The 14,326-nt window shown below is 46.0% G+C and overlaps 1 long non-coding RNA gene across 4 annotated transcripts in view; it reads left to right on the top strand.

Moving 5' to 3' along the window:
* LOC132681438 (uncharacterized) overlaps positions 1–14,326 on the top strand; it is a 58,158-nt gene that overhangs the window by 13,636 nt on the left and 30,196 nt on the right. The window lies entirely within an intron of this gene.

The following is a 14,326-nucleotide window of genomic DNA, read 5'->3' as shown; positions in this document are numbered from 1 at the left end:
ACAGAGAGCACAAATCCTGGGTGACCGAGCAAAAACCCCACCCCCCACCCCCCAGCCCCTGGGCCCAATGAGGGTATCAGGAACCTGTCCCAGACAAGAGAAAGAGTAGATAGGCAAACAGGGGAGGGAAATGTTGGGGCAGCTGAGCCTCCTGCCCAGAGTCAAAGAAGGTTGAGGAATAGGGAGCTGGAGATTTCCTTGGGCAGCCATTGGCAGGATGACAGTGTTGATCTGGTTTTTGGTTTCTGTTCAGAGGTGTGGGGCCTGGTCCCCAGCCTTGCAGAGGGCCTGGCTGACCGGTGGACCCAGGCAGCTACTTCTGCCCTCACCAAGTAGAGGAGCAAGCTGCTCATCCCACTCTGCTGCACCCTCCATAGTGCTAGAGAGAGTCAGAGCTATGTCAAGATGAGACACTTAGGGTCCTCCAAAGTGATGGGCCCAACTATAGGATGACTGGTTCTCAAACTGGTTTATGAGTTGTGGTTACATGTTTCCACTTCTAGGAATGTTTCCCCCCACCTCATACCTAGCCAGCTTGTGAGCCTTCATCCACTTTTTAGTTCAGGTCTCAGGCCCTCTCTGGCCACCATGTTTCAGGTAGTTCTCCCACTCCCTCCCTGTCACATCATCTGTTTCCCTAGAAAGCATGTCTCACCATCTGAAATCATATCTTCTACTGTCTTATTAATAATTCCTTGTATGCTTACTTGAACTGGATTATAAACTCCATGAGGCTGTGACCCTGGCCTGTCTTGTTCATCTCTCTCTCTCCAATACCTAGAATGGTGCCTGGCACATATTAGATGCTTAATAAATTATTTGTAAAATGAAGGAATTAGGTGCATGAAGGAATTCATTCCCCTACCACTCACACCCAAAAATGACAAGGAGAAAATCATATATATGTGAGCACATAGGTATGGCCATGGAGTACCTCTAAAGAGGTTGGGCACAACCCCAAGCTGCAAGGCCCATGAGCTCAAGACAGTGTGTGTATGTGTGTGTTTTGGTAAGAAGAGAGAAAGCCACCACTTGCAAGCTGAGGCTCCTGCTGTATCAAATGCAGGGATTCCCAGAGCCCTGGTCAAAAGCCAGCTTCTTTTGGGCAGTAGGAGAGAGAGGTGAGGAGGGATTCTGAAGGTGCCCCTGGAAGTATGTGGCCCTTGCAAGACCTCATACTGCCAGCCGGGGGCGCCCAACCAAGTATGACCACATCATCCCCACAACTTCCAGACCAACTGAACACCACCTCCCCCCATACTACCCCTCCCACCAGAGAAAGTGTCAATGTGAAGAGAGAGAATTTGCGCTCTCAAGTGTGACCTGGGGTTGGTGATGAATACCAGAGATGGTAGGATCAACTAGAATAACATGTCACACGGTGGGCTGCGTTCAGGAATGCTGGATTGGGTAACTGGCAAATTGAAAGGCTGCTTCATACTATAATGGTTAAAGAAAAAGGGAATTATCTCATGCCTTTCTTTTCGTCTATCAAGGTGTCAGCGTATGCTAATTACCTGGCAGAGGCTTCAACGGGAAGAGGAAGAACAACTATTATATTTCTGAGGAAAGATTTATCTTGTGTTATTGGTGCCAGTCGGAGAAGGAGGTGGGGGCATTAGGGGGTCAGAGAGGCAAAGTGAGAACTGTTCCTTGACTCCAATGGAATTGAAATGCCTTTGAACTGAGACTTCTCTCCTAAGATGAGAAATAATAAGCCTTGTTGGGAGAAGCTTTGCCCTAAGCCTATCAGGGGAGGGGACAGGATGGGCAGAGAGCTCCAGTGTCCTAGGAGATTGTGGGAGGGTCAGGCCTGGTGCAGCTGACTGTGGAAGGCATGTGAGATTCCTCCATTCATTCATTGATTGATTATTCATTGACTGATTACATTAACAGGGAGTATAAGATGGGGGAGGAGGTTAAGAAACACAAGCTTGGAGTTAGGCAATGCTGGGTTTTAAATCTTGGCTCCACTACTTAGCTGTGGTCCCTGGCACATCTTTCAGAGCCTCTGTTTCCTCATCTGTGAGGAAAATAATACCCCCTTTATATGGTTCCTATCACAACTAAAGGCGGTCATGAAGGGAAGTGCTGAGTGCAGTTCAGTAGTAGCAGCCGTGGATATGATTATTCAACAAATATTTTCTGTGTACCTACTGTGGTTCAAGGCTCTGGGAAAACAAGGTGAGTAAGACAGTGCTCTGCCCTCAAGGAGCTTATCACAATATGGAGGATCTGTGTCTCCTTTGGTTCCTGCTCTCTCAGAGGTCCCAGAAAGTGGGGAAAGGTGGGGAGAGGGGACAGGGAAAGGTCCTCAAGCCTTAAATAAGGCTATGATAGCACCCATAATAATAATAATAATAATAATAATAATACCAACAGTTAACGCAAATTGAATGCTTGACATATATGAACTCAAAGGGAGATCTGGTAGGTGGAGGCCACAGGATGAGTCCAAGATCTGAAAAAAAGGGGACAGGCTGCCTGCAGGAGTTGCTGGTCAGAATGTGAGTGCTCGAGATCAACCCTGGGGCCTAATACCTCTGGGGGCTCTGGGGCCAGGTAAACTGACCTCTCATCTGTTAACCGCCTGCCTGTGTTGAATCCCAGCCATCCCCAAGCCCCTCCCTTCAGAATCCGTGGGCCTGGAGCAAGTGATCTGGAGAGAGGTAGCCTGCTGTGGTGGGACGTGTGCTGGCTGTGGCCGCTGAGGGATCTGTGTTCCAGTGTTACTTCTAACACTTCTCACTTGGGTGGACTTGGGCCAGTTCCTTAGCCTTGCTGTTAAATAAATTTCAAAAGGCCTAACTGTGGGGTGGTTGGGCAGATTAAGAAGCCATTCAAAGCACCTGGCACACAGTAGGTATTCCCAAATGGTGGAGACGATTTCTAAAATTGGCCCTCCTTGCAGGCTGTGTCTGGATCAGTGCCAGCCTTAACCCGTGTGACCCGGAGAGGCGTTTAGTGCTCTGGAAATGGCAGAGAAAGGAATGGGGGTACCACCAGGTGGGTTGTGTGAAAGGCAGAGACTTTGAGCAGGTAATGGCTGTCAGGGACCAGCAAATCACAGGTGTCTCAGAAACAACAGGAGTTACACTCAGACACCAAAGAACAAACACGCAGCACAAGACGTTTTGCCAAAGCAAAGCTGTTTTGATCGTTCCCGGATGTGACATGTATCGCATGAGGAAAGAGAGCCTCTTGCACTGAGGCTGCCTAATTGACAGCCCACAGCTCCACGCAGAGTAGCACAGGGCAGGGTAGGGGATAGAGGCAGAATAGCCCACCCTCACACTGCCTTGTCCCTCCTTCCCCAGGCCAGCCTTCATCAGCCTGGCCACCCTCAGCTGCTCTGTCGGTGAAGGGAGGGAGGCTCATTATTCCCAAAGCCCCCAGATCTAGCCCCGGCCTTTCACCTCTCTAGCCCCATCCTACATCACTCCTGGAAACCAGGCTATGTGTCAGTTTAAGTGAACTTCGAAACTTCACCACATGCACCAGGCTCTCCCTCACCTCCAGGACTTTGCATAAGCTGTTGTCTCTGCCTTGGATTCCTCTGCTCCTCAACCCTCCCACCCACCTGGCTAGTGTTGGCAAATGCCTACTTAATATCAAAAGTAATAGCAGTTTACATTTATTGAACACCTACTCTGTGCTAAGTGCTTCCCAAATGTTACCTTGTTTAATCCTCACAACAACGACAAGGAAAAATAATCATAGTTGCCAGGGAGTAGATGGCCACCATTTGCCAGGTACTGGTCCCAGTGCTTTATATATATTAACTCACTTAATCCTTACAACCCCCAAGGGTAAGTTACTATTATAATCCTTATTTTACACATGAGGAAACTGAGACACAGAGTGGTGCAGTGACTTGCCCGGGCTCACCAGCTGGAAGTAGCAGAGGCAAGTTCCAGCTCAGGAGTTAATCGCCACTATACCATCTGCCTCCTGTGTATCTTCTAAGGATGCAGTCCAGGCGCCACCTCCTCCTGGAATCCTCCTCTTCCCTTGGTTGGGTCAGGAGCTTCCTGTGGGCTTCCGTGGCTCTCTGTGCTTTACAACATCTTTCTGTCCACTCCCTATGAGCACCTACCATGCTATGAGGTAGCAAGTTTGCTTGCCTGTCCCCTGATGGTCTGGCAACTTCTGATAATAGGGAGTATCTGCCTGGTTCACTGCTGTGGCCTCCAAGCCTAGTACAATGGGCTCCAGATATATTTGTTGAATGCCTGCCTGAATCCTGTTGGGGCACATTCCTGTTCTGGCTCCCCCTTTTCAATCCCAAGGACTGTAAAACCCTACTGTATGCATTAACTGGAGTACAAAAACATTCAATTACATAAAATCTGGGTTCTCATTTTTGTAGGGTTAGCAAGAAACAATATTTTTCCATCCATATGAATTGGCACAAAAAGTAAAGAATGTAAGACTTCTGTACACAGCTGACTCCAGGCTGCACTGAGGACATTCCAGATGATCACAGGGCAGTCACTTCCTGATACCCCCATTCACTTCTGAGAAGTGTGGTTGGGCATAGAACAGGAGCCCCACAGCACTCTTTAGACCTGAATTTGCATTTCTCCAGGGGAGGCTTAGGGAAGGAGCTGGGGCATCAGAGGGGCCCTGGAGAAGGTGAGGGGCTCTGGTTTCATTCCACCCAAACCTTTCTGAGTGTATTTTCCCACTTCCAGGGTGGCTAGTTGTTGGCCATCCACCTTTGGTGATGGTGCACAGGTAATAAGCTCAGGTGCAGAGGAATGGAAGAGACGGACAGCTCATAGAAGAGTGAGATTCATCAGGGGGGCAAGTCCAGGTAGACTCCTTGGAGGAGGTGGCATTTCATCTGGCCTCTGCCCCCTGCTGGCCTTTCCCCTGTGATTACAGAGATCTCAGAAATGTCATACGGGTCTTGGCCTGGGTTTAGTCTTTGAGTCGATGACAATTTGAGGAGAGGTTATGGCAACCTGTAGGAGATGAGAAGCAAGTCCCCCTCATGGCACCACTATCCATGCCCACCCCTAGCTATGCAGCCTGTCTGGCCAAGCTGGGAGGTGTGGGAGCCTTACATTCTTCACCGATAAAATGTAGACAATGATAATACCTTCCTCCCAGGCCTGTGGTGAAGATCAAATGAGAGAATGCAGGCAAAAGCGTCTTATATGCTATAAAAGGCTCTGACAAATGCTCATTATTTCTTCCTATTCTTCTCCTGGAATTTATCAAACACTTTATGGGCCCTGCAGGTATTTTTCTGCCTCCATCCTGTGTGGCTTTCTCTGGCCCACGAATCTCCTCTCCTCTCCTGCTGTGCTTTAGGGAAGGCAGGGTAGCACCATGGTTAAAGAGGGAAGGGGGCAGACTGGTCCAGGCTTGAACACTGACCCCGCCTCTTTCTAGAGGGTGACCTGGGGCAAGTCACACAACTCCTCTGAGCCCTTCAGTTTCCTTGTGTAAAACAAGTGTGAACATCGAATGGAACCCATAAGGTTGGATGTGAGGCTTAAACGAGTTACTTTGTGCAAAGTTCTTAGGACTGTGCATATTGTTTAAGAGAGGTACGCTGTGCTGTGGCTGTTGTTAGGCTGGGTGCGACTATACCTTGGTTCTTTGAGTGGCGGTATCAGTGGAACGAGACACCTGCCACAATTTTCATAGGTTTCCTTGTCTCCACACTCAGGAAGGGGGTAGGACAAGAAGCAGACCAGGTGTTCATTCATTCAGCAAGCAGTGTTTGAGTGTCTACTCTGTGCCAGGCACTCCCGGAGTGACAGTGGCTGAGTTACAGCTCCCATCCTTGGGAAGTCAGGCTGCAATGAGGAAGGTCTTTATCATTCACTCATTCAGTTGGTCGATTATCACCCGTTTGCTGGGGTCTCCCAGAGCAGGTTTCATGTTGGGCTCTGGGGCACAGGGCTGGGGGCAAGACTGGGAGCCAGAGAGGCAGAGACCTGGCTGGGGTCTCTTGAAGTCTCTGTCTCTCCCGGGTATGTCTTCCCACCTCCGGACACTTGGCCTCAGTCTCCCTAGCTGGTTGTCACAGGGTCGCTTGAGCTGGTCCCCAATCACCTGGCCCACACCAACAATCCAGATTTCTGAGCTAGGATGGACAAATGCTGAGTGACACCCCCATCCCCGCTCCCAGCCCACGCGTTCAGTCAGGGCTTGGGCATCGACTGCTCAGAGCTCATTAGCGGCCGCATAGCCGTTGCCGCATGTCACAGGCTCTTAAAGTCTCCATTACTGAGGGCCCTTGCTCCTCTGTATTTTTAGCCTGCATCTGGAAGAGACGGCTGGCGTCTCCTACAGTTATACATGTCAGGTTCAGCGGTTTCGACAACTCCTCAGGCCTCTAGGCATCTGGAGGTGGGGGCCCCAGATCTGCTCTTGGAAAGGAAGCAGGTGGGAGATGTGAGGGCCCGAAGTGGGGCCATGGGTCCTCCTCTCCCATATAATCCCTGGTTCTGAGATTCCGCCTCCCCGGTATGACAGGGTCAAGGGGCCTCCACATATCCAGGTGCTCCGGGACCTACAAAGACAAACAGCTCTTTAGATGACACTAGAGTGAGGATGGTGATGCCAAATTAGCAACAAACCCCGGGCCAGTTGGGCATCCCCGAGGACTAGCCACCAGCTCTGGCTGTAGACAGGTGGAACAAAGCATGCAGAAGCCACCCAGAGGGGTGTTGTTCTCTAACATGGTCAGGACAGGCTTGTGTCTGCCTGTGGGAGACAGAGCAAACCCCAGCAGCCTGCCCAGCCTGTGGGAGCCTGGGTTCCTCTGTCACTGGGTGAGAACTGCATCTCACAGATGCTGGAATGCCGGAGAGAAGGCTCTGAGGTTAGTGGCTCATGGTGGAGGCACCGGGAGAGGAGAGGAAGGCCACAGCTTGCCTGGGCAGAGTTGGAGGCACAGTGTGGAAGGGAGTGGGGAGCAATCCCACAAAGGGCAGAAGGGTGGTCCCCAGGCTTGAGATAGGAATGGGGTGTGCTCTTGTCAGGAGCTCCAGAGCCTAGACTCTCAGGAAGAGTAAAAACCTCCATCAAAGATACACCTTAAGTTCTCCTTCCCCCAACAGCCATATACCCTAAAACTTGCTAATAAAATAAGGTAATAATAATGAAGAGTTATTGCTCTGTTACTTGGAGCTAGGCAGCTTACTAACTGCTCTCCTCGAATTTCCTGATTATCTTACTGATGCTTCACAGTAAGGCAGGAATTGTTATGACTATTCCCATCTTACAGATGAGGAAACTGAAGCTCAGAGAGACTAAGCAACTTATCTGAGTTCACGTGACAGGTGGGTGCTCAAGCGACAAATTTAATCCAGAGTCCAGTCTCAGCCTCCAGATGACAAGAAAAGGTGGGAGGTAAGTTCCCACTCAGCAGTGATATTTTACGGACCATGAGGAGGGAAGAACATCAATGTGATGTGTGATGTGAATGTTTTGGTTCTGCTGCCAGATTGTGGTTCTGACAAATGCCCATTTTCCTCTGGGCCTCAGTGAGGGGCTGGAAAGAGGCGGGGGGGTGTATCCACGCCACATCATTCATCTGTTCTCAGCTCCAAGCTGGCTCTGACAAGATGATTAATAACAAAAACAACAACAATGATATTAGCAAACATTCATGGAGCGTTACTCTGTGCCAGGCATATTACATGTGCTATTTCGTTTAATCCTCACAGCTCCCCTGTGAGGTCTTCTTAAACAGGTGAGAGTGAAGCTCAGAAAGGCTGAGCAACCTGCCTAAAGCCACACAGCTAATAAAAAGTGGTCTGGAATTTGAAACGTGGTCTGCACTTAACTGCTCCCCTATTCTGCCTTCTGTGGGATTGGTCCCGCAATGCCTAAATATCTTGAGAAGGAGGGGCATCAGGTAGCCTTTGTCAGAGCTGGAGGGAGATGGGAGCAAAGCCTACCTTATCTCCAGAAAGCCCTCAGTGTTTCCTGTTATCACCCTCCTTACTTTCAGGCTCAGGGAACCCACCTCTTTCCATCCCAGTGCATTCTATCATCCACTTACCTCCAGGTGCTCTGAGAGCTTCCCAAACACAGGATACCTGCTGAGAGAGGAAGGAGGGAGCCTGAGATATCTTTGCTCTATCTGGGTGAGGCCTAGAGTAGCAATGGGGAGGCACCAGGCACTGAGACCTAGGGATGGCTAAGCTTTGCCACCAACTTGAGTTGACCAAATATTTACTGTGTCAGGCACCATTCCAGGGCAGGGCTGCCATACATACTTGTGCACCACATAACCCTCTAAGGGGCTGTTCATACTGTGGACTTGTGTACCTGACACCATATTGGGTGCTGGGAACACCCAACCTGGTCCCTAACCTTACAGAAGATGCAGTCCCATAGGGGTGACAGTCAGATGAACCAGGAAATTACCTGCCAGTGTGGCCCGTGTAGTGAGAGAGAAGGAGCAAGGGCTTGTGAGAGCTTGCAGGAGAGCCCCCAAGACTACATTTGGGAAGTCAAAGAAGGCGTCCTGGAAGAAGTGACTTCTAAACCAAGACCTGAATGAAAAATGGAAGTGGCCTACTTGGCAGGGAAATAGTGTTCCATGCAGAAGGAAGAGCTTAAGTAGCTAATTTTAATATAAGGTGATATAGGCGATAATATTAATATGAACAAAGAACATTGGGAGCCTTAATAAGTCAGTTACTCAGTAAAACAAACATTCACTAAGAAGATGGAGAATAGTTATGAATGGGAGTTACAAAAGTTTCACCCAAGGGGCACCTGGGTGGCTCAGTTGGTTAAGCGTCTGGCTCTTGATTTCAGCTCTGGTCATGATCTCAGACGGTTCATGATGAGATTGAGCCCTGTGTGAGGAGGCTCTGTACTGACAGCTTGGAGCCTACTTGGGATTGCCTCTCTCCCTCTCTCTCCCTCTCCCTGGCGCACACGCACACACACACACACACACACACACACACACACACACGATTAGTCTCACTCAAAATAAATAAATTAACATTAAAAAAAAAAAAAAAGCTTCACCCAGGAGGTGACCCATGAACTAGGTTTGAAGAATGAGTAAGAGTTTTCTGAGGGGAGGGGAGCCTGGGTGTCTCAGTCGGCTGAGCTTCCGAATTTGACTCACGTCATGATCTCATGGTTCAGTTTGTGGGTTTGAACCCCACATCCGGTTCTGTGCTGACAGTTCAGAGCCTGAAGCTTACTTCAGATTTTGTCTCTCTCTCTCTCTGCCCCTCCCCTGCTCACGCCCTCTCTCTCTCTGTATCTCAAAAATGAATAAACGTTAAAAACTTTTTTTCTTAACTTTTCTGAGGGGAAAAGAAGGAAGGGAAGCATCCAAAAAGAGAAAACCACACGAACAAAGTCATATGGTTCGAGATTTTTTTTTTAATTTAAGTATAATTAACATACAACATTATGTTAGTTTCAGGTGTACAATATATTGATTCAATAATTCTATATGTTATTCAGTGCTCATCACAATAAATGTGGTCACCATCTGTCACTATACAACGTTATTCCAATATTATCAACTGTGTTCCCTATGCTATACTTTTCATCTCTGTAACTTATTTATTTTATAATTGGAAGTTTGTACTTCCTAATCCCCTTCACCTATTTTACCTGTCTCCCCACCTGCCTCCCCTCCTGCAACCACCAGTCTATTGTCTGTATATAAGAATCTGGGTTTTTTGTTTGTTTATTTTGTTTTGTTTTTTAGATTACACATATAAGTGAAATCATCTGGTATTTGTCTTTCTCTGTCTTATTTCACTTAGCATTATACTCTAAAGGTACATCTATGTTGTTGCAAATGGCAAGATCTCATTCTTTTTTGTGGCTGAGTAATATTCCATTGTATATTTATAAAAATATTTATACACATTTTTATTCACATATCGGTGGACACTTGGGCTGCTTCCATATTTGGCTATTGTAAATAATGCTGCAATAAACATAGGAATGCATGTATCTTTTTGATTTAGTGTTTCTATTTTCTTTGGGTTAATGCTCAGTAATAGAATTACTGGATTGTATGATATTTCTATCTATAATTTTTTGAGGAACCTCCATACTGTTTTCCATAGTGGCTGCACCAATTTGCATTTCCACCAACAGTGCACAAGGGTTCTTTTTTTCTTCATCCTTGCTAACACTTATTATTTCTTGTCTTTTTGATTCTAGCCATTCTGATTCTAGTGAGATGGTAGCTCACTGTGGTTTTGATTTGGGTTTCCTTGATGATGAGTGATGTCGAGCATCTTTTCATGTGTCTGTTGGCCATGTGGATGTCTTTGAAAAAAATGTCTATTAAGGTCCTCTGTTCATTTTTAGATCAGATTGTTTTTTTGTTTTTGTTTTTGTTTTTTTTGGTGTTGAGTTGTATAAGTTCCTTATGTATTTTGGACCCTAACCCTTTCTCAGATATGTCATTTGCAAGTATCTTCTCCCATTCCATAGGCTCTTTTCATTTGATTGATGATTTTTTTTTCATTTTTAATTTCCTTTCCTTTTTATTTTGGTGTGGCCTCAATAGTTTATTTTTGCTTTTATTTCCTTTGCCTGAGCAGACATGTCTAGAAAAATGTTACTAATGCCAATGTCAGAGAGATTACTGTCTGTGTTTTCTTCTAGGACTTTTATGGTTTCAGGTGTCACTTTTAGGTCTTTCATCCATTTTCAGTTTATTTTTATGTATGGTCTAAGGAAGTGGTCCAGTTTTGTTCTTCTGCATGTAGCTGTCCAATTTTCTCAGCACCATTGTTGAAGAGACTGTCTTTTTCCTATCATGTATTCTTGCCTCCTTTATTGTAGATTAATTGGCCATAAAATCATGGGTTTATTTCTGGGCTCTCTGTTCTGTTCTACTGATCTATTTATCTGTTTTTGTGCCCATACCATACTGTTTTGATTACTACAGCTTTGTAGTATATCTTGAAACCTGGGATTGTGATACCTCCAGTTTTGTTCTTCTTTCTCAAGATTGCTTTGGCTATTTGGGGTCTTTTGTGGCTCCATACAAATTTCAGTATTATTTGTTCTAGTTCCGTGAAACATGTTGTTGACATTTTGATAAAGACTGCATTGAATCTGTGGATTGTATGGACATTTTCACAATATTAATTCTTCCATACAACTGGAAATTTTGTGGAACATTAGCTGCATAAAATGGAGGGCTAGTATACCTTCCCTAGGCTATCCACGGTAGCTCTTTGAGTCTCAAACCTAACTTTGATATTTATTATTCTTTTTAAAAATTTTTTAATGTTTTAATTTATTTTTGAGACAGAGAGAGACACACACTATGAGCAGGGGAGGGGCAGAGAGAGAGGGAGACACAGAATCTGAGGCAGGCTCCAGGCTCTGGGCTGTCAGCACAGAGCCCAACCTGGGGCTCGAACCCACAGACTGTGAGATCATGACCTGAGCTGAAGTCACACACTTAACTGACTGAGCCACCCAGGCGCCCCTTATTATTCATTTTTAACATGACTTCATCAGAGGTTCAGATAGAAATGTTAGATAGGTGCATGAGTGCAGGAATAAGTGGATGGGTGGAAGAAGTAAGGTATGCATGAATGAAGGAATATAAGAATGGATAAAAATAGCAAACATGTGTCTGGTACTCTCTATGCATCAGGCATTGTTCTGAGTGCTTTATATTTATTAAATCATTAAATCCTCGTACAACCGCAGGAGGCAGGTATTATCAGATGCACTTTACAAATGAAAAAAAGTAAGACATGCAAGGTTAAGTAATGTACCCAAGGCCACACAGCCAGGAAGTAGGGAAGCCAGGGTTTGGACTGAAGCAGTCTGGCTCCAGAGGATGTTACAAACTGGGTCCCAGGAGCAAATGCCAGGAGTTAAGCAGTTCCTCTTTATCCAGATATCTCCTTTTTTACTCCATGGTTGTTTCTTGGTTAAGCTTCCTCCTGCTGTGTCCATGGAGCAGACCTAGGACCTAGGACACTCTGTGTCCAGAGTGAGTCTGCGTTGCTGCCCTGGCTGGCTGCAACAGGAAGTGCCTGCAAGCCTTGCCCAGCACCTGCAATGTGCTCGGGGACTTAGGATGGACCGCTGTTCCCAGAGCACTAGGTGAGGAGGCAGGGCCTCTGGCCTTCTCTGTGGAGAGCACCTCAGCTCTGGGAGCGCAGGTCTGATCACTGAGCAGGAAGCTGGAAGTTTGCCTTTCAGGTTGATTGTATTAGCATTTCGGAAGAGTCCCCCTTCCTGTGAAGTGCATTAAGGATTCACTCCGGCTGGTCTCTGGCCCGGGCAGTCTCATCGTGAAGTGCCTCAGATTTCCTAGGAATCCTCTGAGACATTTTGACATTCTGATTGTCACTGCCAACGTGGGCTGCGAAGGAATTAATTGACATGGATGAAACCCTCAATTTCCAAGGGCTGTGTAATAAAATAAAGGTTATTGTATTATTACAGATTCCACCACTAATGAAAAAGGGCTAAAGACCGTAATCACAATATGGTATGATTCTGGGGACTTACCTTGATTTCCACAGGCAACCATCCTAAACTTTAGGGAATAATAATTATAATAGTTATTATTTATAGAGAACTTATGATATGTGAGGCACTTTACTAAATGATCTCTATATATTATGTGTTCCCACACAACCCTCTGAAAATGGTGTTATTTTCATCTCCATTTTACAAGTGAGGAAACTGAGGCATGGAGAAATGAAGTGAACATAGCTAATCGGTTGTAGAGTAGCAATAGACAAACTTGTGGGTAAAACATATTCTAGTTTCTTGGGGGTGAGGGAGAATTAAGACGCTTGGGCAAGAAGCATTAAGATATTGGCCGAGTATAGAGTATTCTGGTGGTAGAGTATTAGGAATGTGTGTGCATGCTTTCCAGACTCTGGGAGAACCCCACTGTCTTTTCCCTTAGACCACAGAAATCCATCCATCCATCTACCTGTCCATCCATACAAGAGAGATCCAGCCAGCCATTTATCCAGCCATCACCCATCTACCCATCCAGCCATTTATCTGCTCATCAATCCACTCATCCATTTATTCATCATCCATCCATCCATTCATTTAGTCATATATTCATGCATTCACTTATTTATTCAAATCACAGTGTCCCTGATTGCCCTTCCCAAGCACCTGTCATGGAGGTGGGTGCTCTCCTCTTCTGCCAGGGGTGCCTGCTATGACTAATGCAACAGGCAGGGGAGAAGGGGCATGACAAGGAGCCAGGAGATGTGGTGCCAGCTCCATAGGTTGTTAAGTCTCTTCAACTTTCTCACCCCCAGTCTCCCTATATGTAAAATGGGGATAACATCTACAAGCTATTGTGAATTTAAAGCAAGCAGATATGTGACACGCTTTGGAAATATAAAAGTGCTGTATGAATTCTTGTCACCATCATTGTTGTCGTCACCAGTGCAGCATGTATTCTAACCTACAATGTCCTTAAGTTTGAGAAGTCCGCATTGTTAAAATGATCCATTTCTGATTTTGTATTGCAAAAATTCTATACAATTTACAAACATGAAATTACTTACATTATGCACTTACCCAGTTTTATTATAATCAGACCTGTCCCATGTCCTCTTGGGGCTACCAGAATTATTGGGGAATAAGAATTGGAAAAGGACTTGGTAATAAGGAGCACTTGATCATGAAATGTAGGCTTGTCATTCCTGGCTTCACGGATAGACCTCTTGGTTATAAGGAGAGAAAAAGCTGTACTACAAGGAAATATGTACCTGAAAATATGAAATTTCAAGACCAGTAGGAACTGCAGTAAATACAGACTCTATAGACATTGTGTATCAGTCAGCTTACATTAAGTTATGCTACAGTAACAAACAACTCCCAAATCTCAGAGGCCTATGAGAAATGTTTATTTCCCCCTTATGTAACATGTCTGTCATAGGTCAGCTGCAGCTCTGCTTCATGTTTTCTTCAATCTGGAGCCCAGGCCAACAAAGGAGCCCACTGGGTCGTAAACCTTCCCTTCACATCTTATTGGTCAAAGTAAATCCTATGCCAACCCTGACATCAGTGGGAAGTGTATTCCCCCTTTAGAAAGGGCACCCAAAAGAGGGAGGATAAATATTTTGAAGAATAATACAACTTTCCATACATTGTAATTGAGCTAGAAAGTAATTTCAACCTCACAGTAGCTTTACAGGAAGGACCCTTGCAGGAGGATGTGGTTGGTCAGGCAGCTTAGCCTCTCTCTGTGTGTCCACCTCTTGCCTTGTCACCAGCTACTGACTCTCTGTACTTTCTCTATGTCTTCTGGCTTCTGCTTTTCTCTGTCTTGAAGGTTCTATTTCCTCATGACTTTGGCTTTTCC

This window comes from Panthera onca, chromosome A1 (genome assembly GCF_046562875.1).
Source record: "Panthera onca isolate mPanOnc1 chromosome A1, mPanOnc1 haplotype 2, whole genome shotgun sequence".
Classification (NCBI taxonomy): Eukaryota; Metazoa; Chordata; class Mammalia; order Carnivora; family Felidae; genus Panthera; species Panthera onca.
The sequence above is the reverse complement of the archived record's forward strand: the minus strand, read 5'-3'. Positions and strand labels throughout refer to the sequence as shown.